The sequence below is a fragment of the Grammomys surdaster genome, unplaced genomic scaffold (assembly GCF_004785775.1).
Source record: "Grammomys surdaster isolate TR1022 unplaced genomic scaffold, NIH_TR_1.0 125979, whole genome shotgun sequence".
Lineage (NCBI taxonomy): Eukaryota > Metazoa > Chordata > Mammalia > Rodentia > Muridae > Grammomys > Grammomys surdaster.
Genome location: NW_021620795.1, coordinates 2,299,095 through 2,316,641, shown reverse-complemented (window position 1 = coordinate 2,316,641; position 17,547 = coordinate 2,299,095). Strand labels below are relative to the sequence as shown.

Genomic DNA, 17,547 nt, shown 5'->3' with positions numbered 1-17,547 from the left:
TCCCTCCCTCTCTCTCTCTCTCTCTCTCTCTCTCTCTCTCTTTCTCTTTCTCTCTCTCTCTGCTATGATCAGCAGATGAAGAAACTGAAGCACATGGAATAATAAGTGTCAATCAGAGGGACAAAGAGCTGGGCCCGGGCTCCCATGACACACCCAGTGCTCCACTGAGACAGTGTTTAACAAGGGAAGTACCCGGCCAGGATGGTGGGCATGAGGGCAGGAGCAGGTAGAGAAAGCATGGTGCCCGGGCGCATATCCTTAGCTAAGAGCCGCCATGCTGAAGAAGTCTCTCCTCTTCAGCAGCAGAACTCGTGTGATAGGCAGGAACTGGTGACACCCTCGGGGGTCATTTCTAGATTGTTCCTCACCAGATGAGTAAGCGTGCGTGTAGTAAGTATATCCCATTTTCCAAGGGCTAGGAAACCCCCATTCACGAGAACCATGGTGAGGATAGCAGGGTGGCTCAGTGGGCATAGGTGCTTGTTGCTGTGCCAGACAACCAGGGTTTGACCCCAGGACCCACATGTTAGAAGGGGAGAATTAACTATCCCCAGGTTTTCCCTTGACCTCCATACATGCACTGTGATACACATCCCACTCTTCTTCCCTAGGAATGTAACTTTTTAAAAAAGTTTTTAAATACCTAAAATAATGCCCAGCATACATGAGACACAATAGATATTATGCATCAAAATTATCAATAGCACTTTATAGGATGGAGGAATAATCCACTAGATGGAACAGAAATGTCCCCTTGAGAAGCACAGGGTCCTGAATGTCCTAACATTGTTCTAGAGCCCCTGGGTACGTGAATTTTCTAGTTATTGTAACTGCCTTTTTATTTCCGTACTAAAGAGGGGCTGGGGTGGATCCTGGTCTGCAGAGGTGTTTAGTTTGAGAGGTCAACTCTTCTGGAGTCTGGTATTAATCATGTTTATGTAAGAGCACACACCCATCTGGCCACACTCCTGTCTGACTCTTGTGCTCTAAGAAGAAACGAACGTTGGAGAATGCACTCCCTTCAGGACTTTGCTGGGCAGACCCAGGTGTTATGATAATAACACAGTCACTGCAGCTTTAGTGGGGAGAGGCCCCTCCTGAGGAACACAATGTTCCATTGGAAATAGCTGGAACTGAATCTTTTTGAAGGCTGAGAGTTGGAAAAAGCAGGCTCCAACCTCTAAAAAGACAAAGTTAAGAAGCCACACGGAGCGTGGGTGCACAGTGCCCTCTGGTGGCCAGCATCGGAAATGCCAGGAGGAGCCTCACCCCTCTGCTAGGGCTCAGCAGCCAATCTAAACAGCATATCCAGATCCTTGGTGTTCCTCATCCCATTTTGTGTTGCTGGGGATCAAACCTAGGGCCTTACAGATGGTAAGCGAGTGCACTACCACTGAGCCCCTTCAAAAACTGGAACTGAGATCTGGCAAGACAAGTGGATAAAGACATCTGACCCTGACAACTTGAGTCAGATCCCTAGGACACATACAAGAAAGAAAAAAGTAACTCTCAAAAACTGTCCTCTGACACAGACACAGACACAGACACACACACACACACACACACACACACACACACACACGTTCTAAATTTTTAAATAAACAAAATAAAACAGGAACTGAAAATTAAAAGATTTCATTTCTCAATAGAAGAACTGATAGGAAAAGGTTATATTTGGACTTTCCTTACTTAGGGAGTTTTCTTGCTGCCGCTGTTGCTGCTGCTGCTATTCTTGTTTTCTGGTACACTTGAATGTCATCTATGAATGCCCCTGTGAGTGCTGAAGCACCAGATATATCAAAGAATGCAAGCTGCTTGGGCTCTCTAAGTGTTCAAAGGCCCAAAGTGTCCCAACACCATCCTAAGAGACTGTCCTCATGGCTATTAGACTCTATAAAGTTTACAAGCCATACTCTAAATCCAATCTGCTATTTCCTTCCAGAAAACTGCAGCAGGTCCAGGCCAGGGACAGTGGCTAATGGTTGAGAGGACAAGACAACTTGGGGTCAGACTCAGAAGATACTGGCAGGCCTTTTCTGGAAGCTTCCAGTTTCCTACCTTTCCCACAGTGTGTATATGTCCTGGTCCGTTGCTTCTCCCTGATGTAGAGAGTCTGAACTCATCACACTCCATGACTCCGGTGGGGTTAATTGTGGGTGGGTGGGGTTTATAGCAAGGATCCAGAAAAGAAAGAGAAGACCGGGCAGAAGAAGAATTTTATGAGCAAAATAGATAAGAAGGGGATTTGAGTAGAGCCAGGGGCAGGCTTCAGGCAGCCAAGGAACCAGAGCTGAAGATTACCACTGTATATAAAGGATATCTTGGGTTATTGTTGGAGAGATACAGTACAGGGTAGAAAGGCCATCCGCTGTTGATGTGCACTTCAAATCTCTAAATACAACAGAGCCGCAGGACTTTGGTGATTTTATAGATAAGGAAATCAGGGCTGAGAGAGGGCCTGTCCCTTGCTAAGGGTCCCTCAGCTCAATGAATCCCAAGTACATCTGGCTGACTCCACAGCCCTGCTCAGGGAAGAGGCTGTAAAGAGGACAAGCAAGGGTGAGATGGCCCTGGAGACCAGCTCACATGACAGAGCAATGTGTAGGCAGTGCCAGAAACAACAGCTCCTTTCCTTCCCCTCTCTACCCTAATCACTGAGCTCCCCTTGCTCTTAAGCTCCACTTCCTGCTTGATAACCCATTCCCATTGCTGGACTTCTACTTGATGATAGCCGCCCTTCTGCACACAGCCAGTCCTGACCCCAAATCTGCCAATGTGATGGCTGGGTCTGCACTTCCTCATAGAAGGCTTTTCCTGGAATTACACTCTAGTCATACCCATGGGTTCAGCCTTCTCTCCATCCCCAAAGGAAACAGTCACCGTCACCACCCACTTTGTGCCAGGCACTGTACTGGGCACTCAGGATATAAGGCTGCTTAGAAACTAAAACAGAACTTTAGTCATCAATAGCATGAGCCAGCTTACAGGGAAGATAACTGCAGTTAGCATGTCAGCTTCTAGAATCACCTGAGAAGAAGGTCTCAGTGAGAGACCTAGATGAGGCTGACCTACCTGTGGGAGACTCTCTTGATCATGTTAAATGAGATGTCAAGACCTGCTCACTGTGGGTGGCACCATTCCCTAGATGGAGAATTCAAGCTGAGCATAGGCATATATGCACTAATTCACTGCCCTCTGTTTGACTGTGGATGACATGGTCAGTGCTCCAAGAAACTGCCACCTTAACTTCTCTACAGTAATGGCCAGGAGCTTAGAGTTGGGAGTCAAATAAACCCTTCCTCCCTTTAAGGTGCGGTTGTCAGAGTGCAATATAGCAACAGGAAACTACACTAAGATTAACTTGATTTGATTCATTATTTGCTTTTGATTTGGTCCCAGACCCTACACAGTTAGGCTATCAACTTACAAAACAGACACACAGCAAAATAATTTTTCAGGCCTAGTCGTAAAGGTTACTTTTATTGTCTTAAATGAAACTAACATGTTTTATACCCAAGTTTTTATTTAATCCAGTCTTCTCTTTTCTATAGCATCTTCCTTGATTATATATGAATGTGTAGTTTTTAAAAAAATTTTTTGGGGGGGTTTTCAAGACAGGGTTTCTCTGTGTAGTCCTGGCTGTCCTGGAACTCACTCTGTAGACCAGGCTGGCCTCAAACTCAAGAAATCCACCTGTCTCTGCCTCTCAAGTGCTGGGATTAAAGGCGTGTGCCACCATTGCCCAACTGAATGTATATTTTTATATATGATACAAACATACATAAATATTGTATGTGTGTATCTGTCTGTGTGTGTCTGTGTATCTGTGTTTGTTCCTTGTTCATCCTTAAAATAAGAGTCTCATCCTCACCCTGTTACTTCTCTTGCTGAGTTAAATAATTTTTTTAACTTGGGTTAAATGTATATATTTGTTCAACAGACCAAATAAAATGAATCTTCACATGACACCATTAAAACCTAAAGCACTCCAGGGACAGGGAAAGGCATCCCAGGCTGATATGACATGTGCAAACATCCTGTGGCAGCGAGTGTGACATGCTAGAGAGGGCTGGGTCATGTGAACTTGAGTAGGGCCTTTACAGCAGCTACTGTGCCAACACCACATCATGATTATAGAGTCAATGTGTGGCAGCCACATTCGGCAGCTGTGTCTTACCAAACAGATTCAGCCTCATGGGGTAGGGCACAGACTGTGGCACTCAGGTAATGGGGCTGTAATTCCATGTCAACCAATGACAAGGAAAGGCTTGGTAAGCAGGCAATATAACCAGGGATTCTGTCAGGACAAGAGGAGCCCATCTGTTCTACTATGTGCATGGCTTTATGACAGACCCTGACCTGAAGGGACCCAAAAGAGTTACTTACAGTAAACCTCCATTGAAACTGCCACCTGTCTATCAAGACTGATGCCTACTTGTTGAAAACTGACATCTATCTATTGACACTGAAATCCATCTGTTGGAATTGATAGCTATCAATCTTTTGTGTTTTGTTTGTTTTTAAGAGTCTAACTGTGGGAAAACAAGTGTTTCTTTGATTTCCAGGAAGGGCAAAGAGCTCCAGCAGCCACCTCCCCCCTCTTCTCCCCCCTCTCCTCTTCTCTCTCCTCCCCCTTTCTCCCCCCTCTCCTCTTCCCTCTCCTCCCCCTCTCCCTCCCTCCTCCCCCTCCTCCCCCCTCTCCTCACCCCTCTTCCCCCTCTCCTCCCCCTCTCCCTCCCTCCTTCCCCCTCCTCCCCCCTCTTCCCCCTCTCTTCCCCCTCTCCTCCCTCCTCCCCTTTCTCCTCCCCCCTCTCCTCACCCCTCTTCCCCCTCTCATCCCCCCTCTCCTCTCCCCTCTCCGCATCCCTCTCCCTCACAGGAAGCCACACTTTCCCCTCATCATATGCCTTTAATTGTCTCAGAACAGGGATGCCACAGAGACAGGTAATTTCTCCTCCTTTTCTCTTTGGATGTATAATGATGAATAGGATATTTCAATACCACCCTCGTCCCCAGTCCAGGACCACAGGGAGGAGATTCCCTACAAGTGATGGCTGGGGTGGGAGAGGCAATGCCCATGCTTTGCTTAGGGGTGGGAAAGCTGGGGGATTACTCATCAGAATAGTGGCAGATGCTAAAATGTAAATGAAAGTACCAGAAACGGGCAGAATTCAACACAGCCTTCGTTGGATGCATGGCTTCCCCTCTGGGAACGGGCTGGATGGCCAATACATGATCAAACACTGTGGCGTCACTGCAGCACCTTGCATGTAAGAAGATAGCCATGTAAGATTGCATATAAGAAGATAGCCATGTAAGATTGCATGTAAGAAGATAGCCACCTTGCATGTAAGAAGATAGTCTCCCAGTAGAAAGCCCAAAGTTGGTTTCACGAGTCGGCCACCAGGGGGCAAGAGAGAGTAAAATTTCATAGTATGGCTTTTAAATGTGAGACTCAAAGAAAAACTTAAAAAAAAAAAAAAGTGTGATTAAACACAAAGGCCTCCAGATAAAAATCTGGTTAAAAACCAACATATCTGAGTCCCTTTAGTCCAGGCGCTGAAGACTCCTTTCTTTTTATGGAAGTGGGTCAGGCAGACAGGATAACATTGATTTTTATCATTAACCACCTCCCACACCTGCAGAGAAGCAATTCTGCAGCTGAGTTACCAGAGGACAGGGGTCCAGCTCCTCTTCAATCCACACCTCTCCCCCTTGTCCCCAGTCCACAGATCTACAAACAGGGGCATATGGCTCATCTGCACCATCCAACCACGGGGCTCCAGCCTCCACAGAGATCTGCCCTCCCATACTTCTGCATCTGCTTTTCCTCAAATCCCTCCTCCTCCCCAAGGAGCCCCCCTCATAATCTAGCAGCTTCTGGTCCTCAGCTTTAGCCACGCCTCCCCCTCACTCCTATACCCCACTGCAAACCTCCAAAGTACTGGAATCTGTGTGGTTCTGAAGTTCCAATACTGGAGACTAGTCCCTACAGTGGGGATGTCAGGGATGGAGCCTCAGAGAGGCCATCAGGCCACAGACAGCTCTCTTAAGAGACAGATTGGTGCCCTTATGAAACAGACCCCTGGAGAGCAGCCTTCCTTCCCCAGCATGAGAGGGTACAGAAGACACCATCTAGGAGTCAGGAAACAGGGGTGCCTCCAGATGGTAAAAGTCAAGTGTAGTGAGTGGTACATGCCTGCAGCTTCAGCACGTAAGTCTGAGGAAGGAGGACCAAGTGTTTGAGGGCAGCCTGGGCTATAGTAAGCAGCTAAAGATGGACAGCCTAGGCTATAATAGAAAGCCAAAGGCAAAAGCGGAAATAGACAGTCCCTACAACTTGGGGGTGGGACAGGCCAAGAAGGTCTGCTCTACAGGGTTCCAGACAGGGCTGGCTCCACACAGCTACTCCAGCAGGACCACAGGAACTCAGAGTCTGTGAGCTTTAACCATATCTCCAGATGCCCCTGGCTGATTCAACAGCGAGGCAGCATGAGGTGAAAAGAGGGAGGTCATTCCTCCCTACAGCCCCAATGTTTCCCCTTGGGGTTATCAGAAGACCAGAGGCTTTTATATGTTCAATGTTCCAGGGTTTATATGTTCAATGTTCCAGGGTTCCAACTTTAAAATTCCATGGCAACACAGGGCCCTATAAAATGTCCATGATATCACCGGGTGTGGTGACTCACACCTGCCGTGTCAGCACTTGGGAAGCTGAGACAGTAAGGGCTTGTTTTGGGCCAACCTGGACTACACAGTGAAACTCAGAGTGAGGGGAGCTGTGTGTAAGCTCTTCTAGCTCCGGTTTCCTCATGCTCAGACTGAGATGGAAGAAAAAAAGTGAACCTCGGTGTTCTGATGTTAAAGAACACACAACATGGTTCAGTGTCTGACTGGCAAGCCGCTGCTGCCTTCTGCAGACTCCCCAATCAGCAGAGGCTTTATAAACACAGTTAAAATACAGCCACCCTTTCTGTGAGCCACATGACTGAAGGGGTCACTCGGAACGCAGTCAAGAGCTCACGCCAGCAGGACTGGCGGCATCTGGCAAGGATGCCTTGGTACTGACACCCGGTTCTGTTCAGTATTTATAAACATTAACCGTCACTGAGAGCCACCTCTTCTGACCCCACCAGCCAGGACACTGGCTCCAATGTGGTCAAGTGCTGCTCTCCTGGCCCTGGAGACCCAGAGGAAGTAAACAAGTCTATGCTCAGGAGGGACCTTAGGGGTCACATCCGAGCTGCAGCCAGCAAGCTGTTGGTGTTCTCTTGGTATGGATTTTAGTTTAGAATGTGTCAAGGAACAGGCAGTTAAGTGGCTTTCATCTTTCCGTACATAGGAGAAATGGTCATTTGGAAGCCCAGGGGGAGTTATGTCTCCATGGTGCGCAGAGTCCTCTCTGCCTAAGTGGACAGCAGGGTAGAGATCCCACAGTGAACTTCAAGGGCACTTGTGGGGGAAGACCCCAAACTCTGATGAAAGCAGTCTGAGGTCTTGTCTACTCCCGACTGAAGCGTCACGATCATGGGCACAGCTCATTCCTGCCTGCTTATCAAATCATTGTAAAAGACACAGCTAAGGAATGCCACATCTATCCTAGCTTAATTTCTGTTGCTGCTGTAAAATATCCTAATAAAAAGCATCTTAGGGGAGGATGGATTTACTTTGGCCCACAGTTCCAGGTTACAGTGTTCCGCAGCAGAAACGTGTAACAGCCACTCACATCACAGAGCAGAGAAGTGAACGCCTGTGTGTTTCCTACTCAGATAGCTTCATCCACCCAGTCCAGCAGCCAAATGCAGGGAATGGAGCCACCCACAGTGGGCTGGGACTTTCCTCCTCAATTATCATGGGCAAGACTATCCCCCACAGACATGCTAGCATGCTCTAGAAAATCCCTCAGTGAGACTCTTCCCAGGTGACTCTAGAGTGTGTCAAGAGTTGACAATTAAAACCAACCCATCACATAATCTCACTTCGAGCACGCCCCTGTGACAAGAAGGAAAAAAATTTAAATACTTTCTAATGATTTTATCTTTCCACTAGTTAACTAGAAACACCAAACCATTGCTTTCTTTAATGTCTTTGTACACATGTGTGCTCACAAGGTACTAGAATCAAACCAAGGTCATATGCATATTACGAAAGTGCTCTATCATTGAGCTATATCCCTAAATCCCAGTTCTTCACCAAAGAGAAGGTAACAGCGTGTAACTAATACAACGAAAAGATCACTATCTACAGACAGCTTAACCCCTAGTGAACAAACTTCATTTTGCTGCAGGGGCTTGAATCCTGACTCTGATACATTAGCTGTGTGACCTCAGGTAAATGATTTAACCACCCTGAACTTTTGCTTCCTAGGCCATAAAGTACAACTCACAGCAATGTCTGCATCATCATAAGGTGGCCGTGGGATGATGAGAGAAGTTGTCACATCTCCCCATTGCCTGGTGTGTGGTAAGTGGACCCAAGATATTACCCACATGGTTCTAAGTTATTATCATCTACAAAGAAAGCACCCTGCATTTCTTTAGCAATGACTTCTGGAGGCATTGCATCCTGCACCACGAGTCCTTTTGTTAAAGAGGACACTGCATAGGCCGGGCAGTGGTGGCCTTTAATGTCTTTAATCCCAGCACTTGGGAGGCAGAGGCAGGCAGATAGATCTCTGTGAGTTTGAGGCCAGCCTGGTCTACAGAGTGAATTCCAGGGCAGCCAGGACTACACAGAGAAACCCTGTCTTGAAAAACAAAAACAAACAAACAAACAAAAAGATACTGCACAAAGCCTACATGAATCAGGTTTCACAAAAGATGGGCCTCGCCAGGAGGAAGACATATGCTTTTAATTACACCCAGCACTTAGAAGGCAGAGGCAGGTGGATCTCTGTGAGTTCGAGGTCACCCTGGTCTAACAGATCAACCAGGACAGCCAGAGCTACACAGAAAAACCTGGTCTTGAAAAACAAAGCTGGGCCTTCCCTGAGTCTAGGGACGACACCCACCACATGCACTCCTCCCCACGCCTCCCTCTGTGTGGCAGTGTTCCTTGGTATGTTCATGGTCTGGATCCCTCCTGTGTGGGCGTGAGTGAGACAGAAGGTCCCTGCAGGGGGGTCCTTGTGGACAGAGCCTCAGCGACAGTGTTACACTTTGCATCTTCAGCCACAGTGACACACAGGTCTTCGCTGTGCTCTAGAACTTCATGTTTGGATAGAACTGTTTACTTCCACATTCTCTCACAACAGCACACTCACAGTTTCTCACTGGTCTGGGGACCTGAGCCAGGGCTGTAGAAGACAACGGCTGATGCTTCCCTCCGCCCTTAGCAGGGGTGTGCTCCTAGGTTGCAACTGAATGTTCTTGGCTCCGCAGTTCCCTCTTTAGCTACAGGAGGACACAGTCCTCACTTCTGGCCAAGCACGTGAGCTGAAAGGGATTTTTTTTTTTTTTTTTTTTTTTTTTTTTTTTTTTTTTTTTTTTTTTGCTTTTCTATGTAGCCCTGACTGCTCTGGAACTCACTCTGTAGACCAGGCTGGCCTCGAACTCAGAAATCCACCTGCCTCTGCCTCCCAAGTGCTAGGATTAAGGCGTGCGCCACCACTGCCCGGTGGCTTTGCTCTCTTGACGCAGGGCTGCCCCCTTGTCCTTGCTGGAACATGGATATGAGGGCAGAGGGCACCAGCCATAGTAGAAACAAAAGGACAAAGTTCATCAAGATGGCAGAGTGTGGGAACAGGCTGAAAGGCAGCTGTTAAGGTATTAAGTACACAAACTTCCTCCTACCCTTCAATATGACATATGCATCATTCTACAAAGGAACAGAAAACGTTTCTCCCAAAATATGAGTTAAGTCTTGTTTTAAATCCTAAAACTCAAAGTCAGAGTCCTCTTTAACTCAGGGCTTTCTTTCCTAAGCATAAGCATTCACTGTGTATGCCAGCATCTTCTGAGAGCTCTTGAGATAAAACGATGACAGCAATCCGCACGTTTAATCCCAGCACTCAGGAGGCAGAGACAGGCTGATCTCTGGGAGTTCAAGGTTTATCTCATGTATATAGTAAGTTCCAGGCCAGCCAAGGCTAAATGGTGAGACCCTAACTCAAAAGAGAGAGAGAGAGAAAGAGAAGGGGAGAGGATGGAGAAGGAGAAGGGAGGGGAGGAAAAGGGGGTGGGATTAAAGATAACGGTCACAAGATGCTGGGGGTGTTATTCAAGGCCCCTCACACATAACACTGCAGTTGAACCTAAGAGGAACACTCATCCTATTAGGTAAGGAGACTCCTCAACAGCAAGTTGCTTGGCAACCACAATTCCCAGGGAGTGGCAGGGCCAGGATCTAAACCAATCCCCCCACCATCCCTACCCTCAGCATTGGAGGCTGTGATCCTAACACTCCAGGGATCATGCTGGAGTACAGGGCGCAATGATGGTCCCAAGAGGTATTCACTATCCACAGACCATGTGACTTCTGCCTTGCCTGGAAAAGGATTGCTGCAGGTTAGATCGGTAAGGATCTGGAGACAGGGAAAGGACCTTGAGTCTGCTGGGTGGGACCCAAGGGATCACAGAGACTGTCTGAAGTGGGAAGAATTGCAGCAGTGGTCATGGACACTGAGTAAACTGATACTTGGAAGAGGCCTCCAGCCTTGGAGAGTGGGCCCTACAGAGGCTGGAACAGGCAAGGCCGTGAGACGTGCTCCGGAGCCTCCAGCAGGAAAGGTTTGCTCACATCTGGATCAGCCCCCACAGCTGACTGCAGACTACCCAACTCCAGAACTGTGCAAGAAGCAGCACATGTTTAAGCCATGCTCTGGCCGTTTGCCACGGAAGCCCTGGAAACACAACTGTTGTTCCCAACGGCCCAAGTCCTCACCCTTCATAGCTTGTTAGTCCTGGGAGGGGGACAGTCTGTTTCCACAGATCACAACAGGGCCCTGACAGTGTGCTGGGGAACCTGGAGAAAGGTCCCTAACTGTCCCAGCAGAACACCTTTGTCAAGAACAGTCTACACCGTCCACAGAAACAGTGATAGGCTGGGGCCGCTTACTTACTAGGGTTTCTCAACACACTGGCTTTCTAAGGGATCCACCCTGATAATGTTTCCTCGAGTGTAAGGGACAAGACCCTTTGTAAGGGAAGGGTGACACCCTCCGAGCTTCCTTCCTGGAATATCGTGGTATCCGGATTGACCAGTGGCTTCCTCCCAGGCCCTTCAGATGGACCCTGTGCCTCAGAGAGCTGATGCCTGACATTTCCCCTGGCCACGACCCTCATACAGATGACCATGGGAGGAAACAGTGAGCCCAGCCTACAGATCCTCCTTTGGGTCAAATGTCTCCTGCATGTACCAGTCACAGATAACATGAACTATCTGACCTCAGCCCAGGCAAGCACTAAAGAGGTAGTTCAATACAGGTTATGAGGTTATGATAGAGTTCTGGAAACCCTTGAAATAAACAAATGAGAGTACCAAAAAGACATTTATAAGATATTTCCTTAAACACTGGTCCTGCTTCTGGGCATATACCCAAACGATGCTCCACCATCCCACAAGGACACTTGCTTGACTATATTCATAGCAGCTTTACTTGTAATAGCCAGAAACTGGAAACAACCTAGATGTTCCCCAACTGACTTACGAGTGGATACAGAAAATGTGGTTCATTTACACAATGGAATACCACATAGCCACTAAAAACAAGGACATCATTAATTTCACAGCCAAATGGATGGAACTAGAAAAATCTCATCCTGAGTAAGGTAACCCAGACCTGAAAGGACATCCATGGTATGTACTCACTGGTAAGTGGATAGTAGCCATAAAGTACAGGACAACCATGCTACAATCCACAGACCCAAAGAAGCCAAATAACAAGGAGGAGCCAAGGGAGAATGGTTGAATGTTTCTCAGAAGGGGAAACAAAATAGATATCAAAGGTTGAGGGAGCTGGGTAGAAGAGGGGATGGGGAGGAGAGTGGGGTGGAGGGGTGTATCATATGTAGGAAGAGCAGGGGAGAGAGAAGGGAAAGTGGTGGGGGGATATCTAGGACATGCCAGAGACCTGGGATGGGGGTAGGCCACAGAGGGTCTATGGGGGCTACTCTAGCTGAGATTCCTAGCAGTGGGGATATGGATCCTGAAGAGGCCACTTCCTGTAGCCAGGAAGGACTCCCAGGGGAGGGATAAAGACAGCAACCCATACACAAAACCTTTGGCCCAAAATGTATCCTGCCTACAAGATGTATAGGTCAAAGACAGAGCAGAGACTGAGGGAATGTTCAACCAATGACCATCCCAAATTGAGACCCACCCCATCGGCAAGAACCAATCCCTGACACTATTAATGATACTGTGTTATGCTTTCAGACAGGAACTTAGCATAACTGTCCTCTGAGAGGCTCCACCCAGCAGCCAATGAAAAGAGGTACAGAGACTCACACCCAAACATCAGGTGGAGCTGGGGAGGACTACGAAAGATTTGGAAGAAGGGATTGAGGGACCTGAAGAAGACAGAGACTCCACAGGAAGACCAACAGAGGCAACTCACCTGGACACTTGGGGGCTCCCAGAGACTGAATCATCAACCAAAGAGTGAGCACAGGCTGGACCTAGGCCCTCCCTATACATATGTAGCAGATGAGTAGTAGCCTGGTCTATATGCAGGTCCCACAACAACTAGAGTGGGGGCTGTGGATCTTGTGCCCCTAAATTGGACAGCCTTGACTGGCCTCAGAGGGAGAAGATACATATAGTCCTGCAGCAACTGGATTTGCAGGGGATGGGGAGGATGAAACCCAGATGGGAAACCCAGAGTTTTAGCTTTCTTAAAAATCTAAGAGGAAGCTCAGACCTTTCTAAAACAGGAGACCTCCAAGGCAAAAGTCTAAGCCCCACTGTTGAGGAAAAGAGACTGCTTCTGGTGTGTGCCTCATCTATAAAACACTCCCAGCTTTGGCATTTGGGAGATGGGAGCACTCAGGACTACACACGGGGGTGACAGCAAGTGCTTACTGCAGGCTGCACTGTGACCGTAACAATCCCATGTCAGAGCTACTGATGTCGATCCCTTTTGACAGATGAGGAAACTGAGGCACGGGTGTTTAGTAGCTTGGCCCAATCTCAAACAGGAAGTAGTGTGGCAGAATGAGGAGCCAACACAGACAATTTCAGCAGCAGAGATGTCTCTGTTACCTGTGTCTACCCCACACTGTCAGCGACCCCCAGGGAAGTCCTCCAATTGCATTAACTCCAGTGTTCCAACCATGGAAGCATCTGGACTTGATGTTCTGTCAGCTAACCCCAGTCTGGCAGCCTAGAGTGAAGCTGCAAACCAGGCACTTGAAGGAACCAGGGCATCAACTCCATACAGTTCTATTCTCCGACATGGGAAAAGAAGAGAATCATGTTTTGCAGGAAACTCAACACAGGGTCTGACTGTTACACAGGCATGTCTCTGTGCACATAGAGAGAAGGTTATAGTCTCTGGAACAAAAGTACTCTCAGGTTTACCAAAAATAAAAAATAAAAAAAAAAGGTCATCTATGTAATAGGTCTTCTTTGACACAACCCATAAGCACATATCAGGAGGAACTACAACATATGGCCTTCAGACCAATAATTATCTCACCTGTAATTCTGCATACCACAAAGTTGATTTCCCCTACAGCTATAAGATAAGTCACTCATAGCATCTAATGACAGTTGGTACTTATTGTTGAATGAATACTGAATACATGAGACAGCTTTAAACAGAATCTGCTACTTTCTCAATTTGAGCCACTCAATATATATATATGTGTGTGTGTGTGTGTGTGTGTGTGTGTGTGTGTGTGTGTGTGTGTGTATGTATGTATTGCAACCAGCCCATACAATAGACTCTAACGTGTTAGAGTAACTCTAACGGTTGTAGTAACGTGAGAGGCAACCACTGAGGAGCCAAGTTAAGCCGCACCTGCCGTGGGGAAAACTCCCAGCTGTCTGTGTCCAGAACCAAGAAGAGGTTGTCCACAGAAGCTCTGCCTCAAGACAGAGGTCATTTGTTCTAAGACAACCCATCCAAAGCCCCTAATGGCCTCCCTGAAAGAATCCCCACACCTCCGACCACCAGACAGGGAACTCATTACGCAGCCTGCATCCTCTGGGCTCCATTGTCAATGGTATCTTCTGAGCCATCAGAAAATCAACTCTTAGAAAACCAACTCCCAGGAGCCTGCTCTCTGACAGGCGGCATCCGGGGATGGTCAGATTTCTATCAGTAACAACACCTGGCATTTCTTGTTGGCTCCATCTCAAAACTCCACCCCTAGCCAGCAGCTCTCAGCTTTTAATACCTCCTGAACAATCGTCTTTAAGAAGCCTCACGTATTAGTGACAAGGGGGTTGCCAGGACAATGGTTAGTTTAGTGCCCTGTCTGCCCTTGATAGCTCTCCAAACTCCAGCACCTTCAACACTGCCGAGGGATAAGCCTCTGGAACCATCTCAAACTAAGCCAATGAAACAACACGTCTCAGAAAGCCCTGAACACCACAGGAATCTCCCCACTGACACTCCCAGGAGTCACCTCCCTGGCTGCCTGCCACCACCCTATTTACAATCCTTTAAGCTCAAACCCTTGACCCGGTATCCCAGTGATTTTATTTGTACAAAATTAGATGTCGGGTTAGCCATTGCCAAGCACAGAGGGGGCCTTGGGGAAGTCCCTGAACACTGGCAACATAGTTTCTCAGTGTGGCACTGATTGCAGAGGTGTGTTAAGAGTGTGAAACCAGCTGCCGGAGAGGTGACTCAGCAGTTAAGACCTGTGCTAGTTGGTGTCTGTGGACTTGACATAAACCTAGCCTATCTGGGAAAATAATTGAGAAAATGCCTTCATAAGATCACCTATAGGCAAGTCTGCAGGGCATTTTCCTAACTGGTGATTGATGTGGGAGGCCCAGCCCATTGTGGGTAGTGGCACCCCTGAGCAGCTCTGGGGTGTGTAAGAAATCAGGTTGAGCAAGCCATGGCCTCCACTTCAGTTCTTGCCCTGGCTTCCATGAGTGATGGACTATAAGCTGTAAGATGAAGTAAACCCATGTGTCCCCCAGTTGCTTCTGGTCATGTTGCTTTATCCCAGCAATAGAAACCCTGACAAGAGCAACTGCTGCCCCTGATGAAGACTGCAATTCAATTCCCAGCACCCCAGATCCAGGGGATCTGATGTCCGCTTCTTGGCCTCCACAGTCACCTACATGTATGGGATGCTTTCACAGACAAGGGGTTACCATAAATAAATGACATAAGTAAAGCTCTTTTTTTAAAAAAGGCGGTATGAAACTCAATGAGATATAGTGACTGGCACAACTTTCTGCACGTATGTTTATCATCCATTAAAAAGTTAACATAGCCAGGTGTGGCGACACACACCTGCAATTCTAGCACTTGAGAGGCAAAAGAAGAATTGTCCTGAGTCTGAGGCCAACAAGAACTACATTGGGAGTCTCAAAAAAATCACACACACACACCCCAACATCAACAACACTAAGTCAATATAAATAATGTGCTGGTTTATGTGGCCTTCTAGATTATTTTTACAAGTTTAGGGGTTGGAGATGGGTGGTCAACAACCATGGAAGTCACACGTTCTTAACAGCCTGAAAAACCAGTTGTTCCTGCCACCATCCACGCCACCATCTACACTACTTTCAGAAACATTTCCAACAGACTGGAGGAAAAATTAGCCAGCACGCCACCTGCCTTGCTAAGTCTGAGCTAGTGTGCAAAGTGAAGACTCCTCCATCTGCCAGATAAAGGCAAGTAGCCAGTATTGTGATCCTCCGAGCCTCCTCTGTTTAAAAGTGCCTGGTTGCCCACATGGACACTTTGTAACACACAGTGTTATTTTCAAATGGCGCCAGCCTGCCCCACCCCTCCTGGCTTAGCTTCTTCCTAGCTGGCCAGGGATGAGTGAGTTCCGGGAACTTTACTATGAGTCACCCTGGGCAGTAGGTTTCCTTCAGAAAACTGACATTGATATCTGAGGTCCATGATACAGCTTGGAAAAATCAAGCTCTTTTTTACAAGCAGACTGGGAAAGAAGAGAGAATTGGAGGATGAAACCCCACCCCTTCTACCTTGCTAACAAGAAGCACTCATTTCTGAGCCTTTGAGTCATGCAGATAGGCTGGACCACCATTTAGAAAGAGGCAAAGACATCATCATATTACCCCAGCAACTATCCTGCAATGATACAACATGGTCCTGACCTTTCCTAGCTGAAGGACAAAGCTGAACTGTCTTGGTCTCAAAGGTATTTTCCTAGCTCTGTTAAGAGCTCCAGAATAGGTCACCGCAGGTCCCCACGAAAGCGGAGGCGGACGCCATGGCAGAGCTGACGGCTCTGGAGAGCCTCATCGAGATGGGCTTTCCCAGGGGACTCGCGGAGAAGGCTCTGGCCCTCACAGGGAACCAGGGCATCAAGGCTGCGATGGACTGGCTTATGGAGCATGAAGATGACCCCGATGTGGACGAGCCTCTAGAGACTCCCCTCAGCCATATCCTGGGATGAGAACCCACGTCCTCAGAGCAAGTTGGCAAGGATCTGGGTCTGCTGCTGCTGGAGAAAGCAAACCCATTTTGACTGAAGAGGAGAGACAAGAACAAACTAAGAGAATGTTGGAACTTGTGGCACAGAAGCAGCGGGAACGTGAGGAACGAGAAAAGCATCAGAGGAGACAAGGCCAAGAGCTGTCAGTTGCACGACAGAAACTGCAGGAAGACGAGATGCGCCGGCTGCTGAGGAGCGCAGGAGGGGAAAGGCTGAAGAGTTAGCTGCCAGACAAAGGGTTCGAGAAAAAACTGAAAGGGACAAAGCAGAGAGAGCCAAGAAGTATGGTGGTAGTGTGGGTTCTCGGTCATCCCTACCAGCAACAGATCCAGGTCCTGTTCCTTCTTCTCCCAGCCAGGAGCCCCCTACTAAGCGGGAGTATGACCAGTGTCTCATACAGGTTAGGCTGCCTGATGGGACTTCACTGACCCAACCGTTCAGGGCCCCGGAACAGCTGGCAGCTGTGAGGTTCTATGTGGAGTTTCACCGTGGGGAGGAACCTGCACAGGACCAGGACCCTGTGCAATTGCTCAGTGGCTTCCCAAGACGGGCTTTCTCAGAGGCAGACATGGAACGGCCTCTGCAGGAACTGGGACTCATGCCTTCTGCTGTCCTCATGGTGGCCAAGAAGTGTCGCAGCTGAGGGTCCTCCATCCTACCATCTCTTTCTGACCTCTTCATCTTTGATAAAGCACTGACATTTCCTTCCTAATAAATAGACCCTTTGAGTTCTGAAAAAAAAAAAAGAGCTCCAGAATATTTGAAGCCATATAGGTTTGCTATGTGGAAAACATATACCGAGCCACACTAACTGTTCTTTGATAAGACATAACAAACTTGGGCAAAACTGCATCCCTGTGTTTCTCACTGTGATGGATGCTGTGCTGGCTGCTTCTGTGTGTCAACTTACTGAGAGCTAGAGTCACCAGTTGGGAGGAGCCTCAGTTTAGTA

The 17,547-nt window shown here is 47.9% G+C and overlaps 1 protein-coding gene and 1 pseudogene across 1 annotated transcript in view; one reads left to right on the top strand and one right to left on the bottom strand.

Annotated features, from left to right (window-relative positions):
• Arhgef3 (Rho guanine nucleotide exchange factor 3) overlaps positions 1 to 17,547 on the bottom strand; it is a 287,557-nt gene that overhangs the window by 217,920 nt on the left and 52,090 nt on the right. The window lies entirely within an intron of this gene.
• On the top strand, positions 16,371 to 17,337 carry LOC114609672 (annotated as a pseudogene).